We start from the raw sequence: 9,627 nt of genomic DNA, 5'->3' as shown, positions 1-9,627 counted from the left end.
TTAGATTAGCCGAGGCAGTACAGCCAACATGGTGGTGGCCAGAGTCACAGATTTTGAGCTTCAAAACTGTTCTTTGGAAACCTGTGGGTGACGTCACTCGTATGCCCACATTGTTCTTTTAGCCAAATTTTGTGGCCTTTGTTGGTTAGCTACCATGAGGCTCAGCAGAAGTTCAGGAATCTCCATGTTTACTCTATCAACATTATAGCTTTCCCTTTCTCTCTCTGTACCTTCAACTCAGTCAGCTGACTGCAGGCTTTTACTCTTTTAGTTAAACCAATCAGAAGCTAATCATATCGCTGCTGTCAGACTTTAAAAGTGTTTCTTTCTCTGCTGCTGTCAGCTGTCATTTCAGTGTCCGATCATTGCACCTCTCCTTTTCATCATATCCAGCACACATGGGCGCTTCCACCAAGTGTGTGTGTGTAATATATGAAATACATATATAAAAAGTCACACACTGTCAATCTTTTATTAAGATCACTGTAAATTTATATCAGCTTTTTTCTTTTTTTTATGGGAAAAGTTCATCAAACTTTTATTTCTTCAGTCTCTCCCTTCAAACATCAAACATCAAACCTGAAGCTATTTCACGTCTGTGACACAGACAGAGAAAGATCTGACCTCACATCCTGTATACTGTGACTGGCTGGAGGAAACATCCCAAACACAACAAAATGAGGAAATGCAGGCAAAGGGGCTGCAGGGCATCTGTGGATGGAGACACTACCACACACTTCTAGTGAGACATTTCTCTTCTTTGGTTTCCATCTTCATGTCAGACAAAAAACATTTTGAGGTTGTGTTGGTGGTTAAATCTACAAATAGAGTTCATGTGCTGCATCCCAAGTGTTGGTATATTTCTGACTACAACACTTTTCTCAACAGAACCATGTGATGAACCAGCATGTTGACATATGATGTAGGAACAGAAATTAAATGCCTTGTTACTGAAGTTCAATGTTTCTTTCTTAGTTAGGAATTCTGTTTTAAGGACATGAGTCTGGATTCTTCTGGTTCTTGGTGTTATTACCACAGTTTAATTTTGTAAGTCTCATATTTATGATAAAAACACAACAAAGTAAAAGTTTGTCTCCTAAAAAAGAAGTGAACCAAATACAGTTTAAGAAGCGATTTAATATTATGACAGATGGTTTCAGAAGCTACAGTGTGACAAAAACTCATTAAATGATGAAGTGCATGGTCAAATCTTCATTTTAATAGCAGATTTATGTTTACTCATGCTAAAATAATCATGTTAATTCCCAGATGATTTGATTCTTTGAAAGCAGTATGGTTTGTTAATGAATTTATGTTCAATAACAGTGTGCTCTTATTTTGAAATAAACACAAAATGATGAGAGTTCAAACCATGATCATCATTCATATGATTATACGTATATGATGATCATGTGATTGCAATCACATGCAGTACTATAGGTGCTTTAGGTATTCACCAAGCTTCTAAATGAAGTGAGGGTATGAAGAGCAAAAGGGACCTTTTTATTGTAATGATGATGTTTCCTACAATAATAATTATATATTATGTGAGATATAATATAATATAATATAATATTTGAAGCAGGAAGACCCTGACTTGTTTTCGACTGTACCATTTTCATTCATGACAGTTTGCTCTTCATGAAATGAGCCTCAGGATTACGTAAAGATGAAGGTGTGTCATTCACTCTCCAGGGTCTAATGCCTGTTTCCATCTGAAAGCTGAAACGTGTGGAACTGATACGGGAACACATGACTGAGCTGTTGTGAAATAGATTATACTGTAGACAGTTTTAACATTGTCCCCAGCTGTAATAAAGATATCAAAGTAACTTTAGATGACAGCAGCTGTGCTATTGAAATGGAAGTGTCGCGTGAAGGAGGACGGGTGGAGACAACGTGAAAGAAGAAGGACGTTCAAACAAACATGCTCATCATCACTTCTAACACTCTGACTGGTCAATGGTCAGTTATCATACAGTCAAAGATGACAGCAATCCTATTATTACACTGGGCTCTCCATGTGGCAACCTCTGCGGCTGTGAAGTGAAGCCAGTGTGGCTACAGCTTTGAAGTTGGACATTTTAACATGGGGACTTATGGAGACTGACTCATTCTGTAGCCAAGTGGACGTTTGAGGAACTGCAGTTTTGGGGAGTTTTTTTTTTTTTTGAGCTCACAGGTTCGCCTCAGCTCCACCCAAGCTCCACATCTTTGCACAATCCTGGATTAGTTAGGAGGAGACGACCAGAGCGACCACACTGAACTTCAGAAACCTGTGGGTGACGTCATGGAGACCACGTCCATGTTTCATAAGTCTGTTTGTTCTGCATTCAGTTAGCACAACACAGTTTTTAAATCTTTGTCTGTCTCACTGTGGATCATAAAGTGTTTCTTTTACTAGATGTCAATGACAGTTTCTTATAACCATGATCATGATCATTCAGTGTTTTTAGTCATCTAAACATCACCAAACCTGAAATAGGTAAAAAAAAAAAAGTCTCCAGGATGGAGAGCTGTCGTCGTGGTCGAGGGGGCCTTTGAGCTCCACGCACTCCACATTTCCTTTCTCCTTCCTCAGACTTCTCCTTGATCCCAATCCATGTAAGGCTGAACCTTGTCTGTACTGAGCCCTGTGCTGTACATTAATTAGATTATGTGTGAAATGTCATCTCCATTGTACACAGATCACATGTGTCTGTGTGAAGAAGCTGATTGGGAGAAAGGACAGAGGATGACGTGATGCTTCTCTTCCATTCCACAACTCATCAGACAACTGAAAGTGATGAGGTCCCTGCATCTCCATCCTCCATTGCTATTATTATAATTAGTAGTAGTATTATTGCTATAGTTAGTATCCTGGTGGCCTTTTTATCCAATTGGCTTCATACAAAAAACACTAACACACTTCAGTGGACTGCAGCTTTGGCCACATAATCATGTTTAAACTTCACAAACAGTCTGAGGATGTGAGGATGAACTGAGTCACGGTGATAGATGATGGTGCCAAACCACCGAACCTGCTGATCCTCACGTGCAAACCGCGGGAACCCCTTTTATTTATTTTAATAAGAGCCTGAAGGGCACTGAAGCATACATGCAGCCACGCGCGCCCGTGTGTGTGTGTGTGTGTCGACCCCTCTTTCGAGCCTGTACGCCTTTAAATGTCGTGCGCTGGTGCTGAGTAGAGGGCGGACCCGAGTGGCGCGCGCGCGTGTGTGTGTGTGTGCGTGCGCCTTTGCGCGCATGGATGGGTGTGTGTGTGTGTGTGTGGGTACGTGTGTGCGCGCGCGTGCGCCTCTTGCCTGCAGCCGCTGCAAGTCGCACCGAGCTTTAACAGCGGTTTTTCTACGTATGATGCACCGTGCTCGACGCACCTGTGAGGAGCGATAAACCCCTCAGCCCGGTACCGCCTGGTGGCTCACCAACCCCGCCGCGCCAGCACCGACAGCAAAACGGAAACACTGCTGCTGCTTTGAACAGAAAGGCTGGATTTAAAAGAGAACTGCGCCTGTGTGGAGTTTACAGCTGGATTTTAGCAGTTGGATACTTGGTGGTCTGTTTAACTAAGGTCAGTAGCGTCGTCTTTTTTTTTTTTTTATTCCAACCTGTTCACGGTGCTTGTGAGCGTAGAAAACCCTCCTGAATTTATGGTGATGGGGCAGAAACAGGAGAAGCTTCCAGAGGAAATATGAGGCAGAAAGAGTTTGGACTCCTGACGCACAGGTATTTTGGAACTTGCTACTTTTTTTTCTGACTTTTTCCAGTTTGTGCGCACCGGAACTGTGAATATGGCGAGCCCAGAGGCAGGTGAGAGGCTCGGCGGTTTGTGGGATTCAAAAAATGGGAATTTCTCCCATGTTGGCCTCTAAATTCCCCCGGTGGAGACAGAGACACGGTGACAGGCGGGTGTAGAATTACAAACGTCCTGCCCGCTCCCCTGAGGCGATGTTTACTATATGAAATATCATTTTTATTATCATTATTATTATTATTACACCTCACTAATGCAGCCTTAAACCTGCGTGCGCATCAAACATGAAGAGCGTCGACCCTTAAAAACAGACTTAAACCTGCAGGATTTCCTGCCTCTTGTTTTTTTATGCTGATGAATAATAAATTACGTGAACGCCAGGTGTCCGGTGTCCACGCATTGTTCTCGTCTGCGGCTTCATGTTAAAATGTCAAACAAATGCGCCCTGACACGCCGCGCACGCCCCCACCCCCCTTCTGTCCACCACCCTCCACCCTCTCCGCCCAACACACGCGCTTAATAAACTCTTTAAATATAAATGCATATATATTTATATATATATATATATTTTTCTTTTTTTTTTGATGTAACTCGAGCGTTGTGTGTGACACGCAGTTTGATGCGTGACCTTCTTGCGTTCACAGAGACGGAGAGAGCGCGCGCCGGCGGGCTGCACACCTCGACAACATTCCTCCATTATCCCCCTACATCCCTGTGTTTATATCCAAAAATAATAAAATGATAAATCCAGCTGGTTTTTACGCGCGGGTTGGAGTGATTTCTGTTCCACATGAATGCGTGATATTAAAAGATTTGCGTGTTTTTTTTTTTTTTTTAATGATTAAGCATCAAAATATGATTTTTTTCATTTTAGAAATATCAAAATGAATAAAATCAGACTGTTAGCTCTTTTTTAAACGTGATGTTTGAATGGTTTTTCTACGTGAGGAGGGAATAAAATCATATTTTAGTGATTTGGATTATTCCGGTTCCCTCGTGGATCAAATGGCGTCCGCAGGGAGCGTTGACTGCTCCGCTGCTGATAAACTGCATTTCATGCTGACAACTTTTTTCCCTCTCTCCTCCATGAATCCATATTTTTTTTAAAAAAAGCAAGAGAGTCCGGGCCTGCTTTTGTGTCCGCAGTCTGAAAATCTTCATCCTCTAATATCAGAGAGGATTGTTTTAATTGGACTTCACTGCGACGATGCAGGATGTCCCATTTCTACTGCACGTTTTCTCAATTTTCATTGCGGGGAAAGAAGAAAAAAAGATGTATAGGAGGCCTTGTGCAGTGCGCCATCAAAACCCACAACCTGCTGCAAAAAGAAGCAGCCAGGCCTCAGCGTGGTGTGTGAAGCTTCACTGCAGGCCCGAGTGTGAAATATGAAAATAAACACAAGTGATGTGAAGTGTGAGCTGCTGCGGAAAAGCAAAAAAAAAAAAAAAAGAAAAAAAAGAAAGAAAAAGACAAGACTATTGTGTGTTTTCTCTTCGAGTCTGCTGCAGCGCACGTTTCTATGTGTCGGATTTGAAGAGTTAATAGGATTATATGATTCTTCTCTTATGCGGAGGGAATTCCTAATCAGGCTTTTAAAAAAATATTTATTAATATATAAAAAAGGAAAAAAATGGAGCTTGAGAAATGGGCGTGACCCAGCCGACTACTGCGTCTCTTTTCCCTGCAAAGGGCCCAAAGGTGCTACATCACCTGCTTCACCCACATCAACGTGGAAACACCACAGAGATCATCTGATGTTTGATTTGTCCTCTCGACTATTGCGATCATTTTCTATTTGATTTGTTTTTGTTGCATTCAGTAAATCTAAAGATAAATATTATTTTACAGATAAAATCCTTCTTTCGCCTCCATGAACGAAAACAAACAAAAAAAACCTCTGGATTGAATTTTCCTTCCCCTTCCGTCCCCCCAGTTTTTCAGACTGTGTTGGGGGGTTTGTCGTGGGGGGAGGATGGAGGCTGTTTTGGGTAATTTGGCTGTCCTGCTTTTTTTTTTTTTCTGGTTGGCAGCCGATTAACTGCGCTGACAAATCAGGCGCAAAAAGCCAAGGGCTCTCAAGGTAACACTAATCCCTCTGGGCGGGGAGAGTCAAATATTACGCAGGATTGTAGAGAATGCTCTTTTTTTTTTTTTTTTTTGATTTGGTCTTCAGACGGAGCTCACACCCCCTCCCCCCCTCCTCCTCCACCTTCTTCTTCTTCTTTTTTTCTTCTTTATTTTTTAAAAGGTGTGTGTCATTACTGAGCCATAAACTCCACGCTGTCTGATCTATAAACGATCTGATAAATAAGAGACTGAAATAAAAATGCTGCTTTTTGTTGTAATAAATCCGATGTATTCAGGCCTTAGAACGCACGTGCAGGCTCCTATTTTTTTACGTTTAATTTCTGCTGATGGACCAATCAGAGTCGAGAGAAAAAAAAAACGCGCAAATCACGTTAAAATCAACAAAAGTGAACGCACCATGAGAGACAGGTGTTATATAAACTGCTGCTGGTGATGATGATGATGATGATGATGATGGAGGGGAAAGGCGAGGTATTTGTGGGTGTGTTCGCTGGAGGATTGTGTAGTGGTGTGTGTGTGTGTGGACAGAGGAGAGGTGTGTATTCAGGCTGAGCCATGTGTAATATTTCTGTGTGTATCTGCAGTAATTTGTGTGCAGGCCTACAGTCATCCATTATCTGTTACTCGTAAGGTGTGTATCTATATGTCTGTATGGTGCAGGCATCGTGTGTGTGTATGTGTGTGTGTGTGGTGTGTATATGCAGGCGTTTGTGGGGTGCTGGGTGCTTTCTAACGGGGTGATGTAATGCCGTGAAGGGTGCTGCAGCAGAACCACAGAGCCCAGAGAAGGCGTGTCCTGCCTGCAGAGTAGCTGGATAACAACACGGTGCCCACGCTGCACCCGCCGCCAAGCCAACGCCAAAATAACACACGCTCCCACCCACCCACAAACACACACACACACACACACACACACACACACACACCCCCTCCATCCTCACTAACTCATCCTCCCTTTTTACATTTTGCTGCTTTTTATTCGTCTGTTTAAAATGAAAGAAAACAGATTTTTTTAAAAGAGGTCTGATTTAGAAATGACAAGAATTCCTGAAATATTTTTAAGATCTAAATTTGACTTTTTACATTGATTTAAATGAGCTCCTGATTTGAATCGATAAGTCGGCCTCTGCAGTGTTCTGTCTGTCTGCTGATGAATGTCATGCTGTCTTTAGAATCCACCGCGTTCAGTGAAAAGAGAGACGGTGAAGGTAGTGAAGATTTCAACATCGAGACTGATCGACTAAATATGTTTCAGTGAGCAGCTCGGATGAAACACATTCTGCAGAATCCGTTCTTCCTTTTGATCATTGCTGAAGTGATTTTGTCCTCACGAACTAACCATGTGTCCTTTCATGAGACAATATATATTTGTACAGTCACACACTGTGGCATCTGTCTCTTAAATGAAATGTCTGTGGGTCAGGTTGGATATCATCAGATTTTTATTGATCAATGACACAAACCCTTCCAATGCTCTTATTGATATACTCACCATAGTGTGCAAAAAAAACGAAGACATGGCCTGAAAAGATGTGAAAAGATTTCAGTTATTTTATTTGTTTTTTTTAAGAAATAACAAGCTCTTAATTTTGCTGCATTTTCGTTTAATATATAAAAATGATATGAATGTTTTTTAGCTGTTTCTGTAGTGTTACATAAACGTAACATTTGTCCAACAGTCATGAAGTGGTACCAGTGTAGCACTGTTTCTCTGTGGACGAGGCCATTGTTGGCATTGTTACAAATCAGCTTGACATTCCTGTCTGTAATTTATCTCATAGCTCACACACACTGCGTGTGGATAAAATGATAGAAATACATAAAGTGCATGATGAGACTGTTGTTCTGAGGTTCTTTAGATGGAATCAGCTCAAACAGATGATATCAGCCTAAGATGGAGGGTGAATGCTGATCCTAGAAAGCTTCACGGCTGTCTCGCAGAGTGTGTGTGTGTGTGTTTGCAACGTGATGAAGAGAGAGGAAGAAGAGTAGTGTCAGGGTGTTTCATGAGATGCATGAGTGGGAGTGGATGAGGTGGAACATCGCTCCCTCTGTCTCTGCCGCTCTCTTCCTCTCCTCCATCTCTGTTTCCACTCATCTTTCCCTCCGCCGTCTCCTCCTCCTCTGTCAGGCTGCTCGGTCGTGGTCAAATGATTTTGGATTGTACCACTGCAGCGGCGAAGACGGGAGAAAAAAGAAAATGGCACCTCTTTGAGTGTATTGTGAGGTTTAAACGCCGGCTTCAGTGTGTGTGTGTGTGTGTGTGTGTGTGTGTGTGTTGTGTGTGTGTGTGTGTGTGTGTGTGTGTGTGCATGTTTGGAAGGCCTCACGCTGAGCGATACCAAAAGAAAAAATGCAGCCTGTCCTTTGAGATATTATCTGCGAGCTGTAGAGGACATTTTGTCACCATGTCTGGACAACGATATTGTGTGTGTGTGTGTGTGTGTGTGTTTGTGTTTGTGTTTGTGCGATGAGTGTGCGATCAGGGCACCTGCTGTAAAATTACTGGCAAGTGACATCCATTTAAACCCAAGGGGCCTACCAGTGGGCTGCTTTTATTTGCATTTACACACACACACACACACACACACACACACGCACACACACACACACACACACACACACCCTCCATCTCAGTCCATGTGGTTGTTAATAGGATCCAGAGTGCCGCTGCCTTTTGTCAGTGTGTGTATGTGGACTCGTCCCTGTGGGGTTCGTCAAAGGAGCCTTTCACAGAGAACAATGATCCATGCCGTTTAGCCTTTTAACCCCTGACGCTCCCCGCACTGCAACAAAAGACAAACACACACACACACACACACACACACACACACACACACACACGTTGTAGAAAACTGAAAATTATGTCAGAACAAGTCCACATTACACAGTGTGCAGAATTTATGCTCTTCAGTGTGAAGGTACTGTAACAACTGAACGCTGTGAAGCAGCAAATTCACAAAAATACTGATTATTATTTTTAAGGCAGGATTTAAAATAGATCACCACAGACAGCTGAGAGAAAAAGGAAACAAAAAAAATTAAAGGATCAACTTCTTTTAAATAATAACTGACAATAAATAAATGACAGATAATATTTAGAACATTATGGAGCGTCAGGAAGTTTCTAAAGACGAGTATTTTAAGAAATAGCACTAAATGAATCAAATATAAAACACAGTATTTATACAAAAATCGATAAATAATATATATATATATATATATCTATATATTATACATATTATAATCATACATAATTCTGTATGACAGGAAGAGGCTCTGTGATGTCAGAGCTGAACAGCACTGATTAGCTGATATCTCTTGTTTAATGGGAGCTGGTTAAGCAGCTCAGTGAGGCCCTGCTGAGCTCTGTAACAGCTCAGCATAAAGAAAGCTCATGGCTGCTGGAGGGAATATATGTGACATAATTACGACAAAATAAAATAAATTAAAGCTCTTTTTGCATTTTCTTATTTTGTTGAGATTTCAGATTCTACTGCTGTATCCTGTTATAGACAACCCCACATGAAGGAGTCACATCATTTTATCAATAATAATAATCATAATAATAATAATTAATAATAATAATAATAATACTAAAGCTGTCTGTAGCTGTCAGTTAATGGCTGTTTAAAATCATTCATATCTACAGCCTGTGCTGTGCTATCTGAATTGAATGTAATTATTAGATAGTATGTAATAATAGTTAGATTCAGTGCTCAGCATGTTGCAGGTATTTAGTTTGGAATAAGGCAGACAGAGTGATGACTGAATGATGTGTCAT

General features: G+C 41.4%; 1 protein-coding gene across 9 annotated transcripts in view; it reads left to right on the top strand.

The window, feature by feature from the left end:
* The first annotated feature begins 3,221 nt into the window (after positions 1-3,221).
* nrxn3a (neurexin 3a) overlaps positions 3,222-9,627 on the top strand; it is a 175,328-nt gene continuing 168,922 nt past the window's right edge. For 4 of the 9 annotated variants that reach the window (XR_002042442.2, XR_002042441.2, XM_019266795.2 and 1 more), the window contains exon 1: positions 3,222-3,571. The gene's annotated coding sequence lies outside the window, so the exon portion shown is untranslated. Of the gene's footprint in view, positions 3,572-3,597; positions 3,727-3,787; positions 3,811-9,627 lie in introns of those variants that run through there. The other 5 variants (XM_019266793.2, XM_019266792.2, XM_019266788.2 and 2 more) reach the window with 3 other exon arrangements.

The sequence above is a fragment of the Larimichthys crocea genome, chromosome V, assembly GCF_000972845.2.
Source record: "Larimichthys crocea isolate SSNF chromosome V, L_crocea_2.0, whole genome shotgun sequence".
NCBI lineage: Eukaryota > Metazoa > Chordata > Actinopteri > Sciaenidae > Larimichthys > Larimichthys crocea.
Note: the sequence above shows the minus strand (reverse complement) of the source record. Positions and strands in the feature narration are given on the sequence as shown.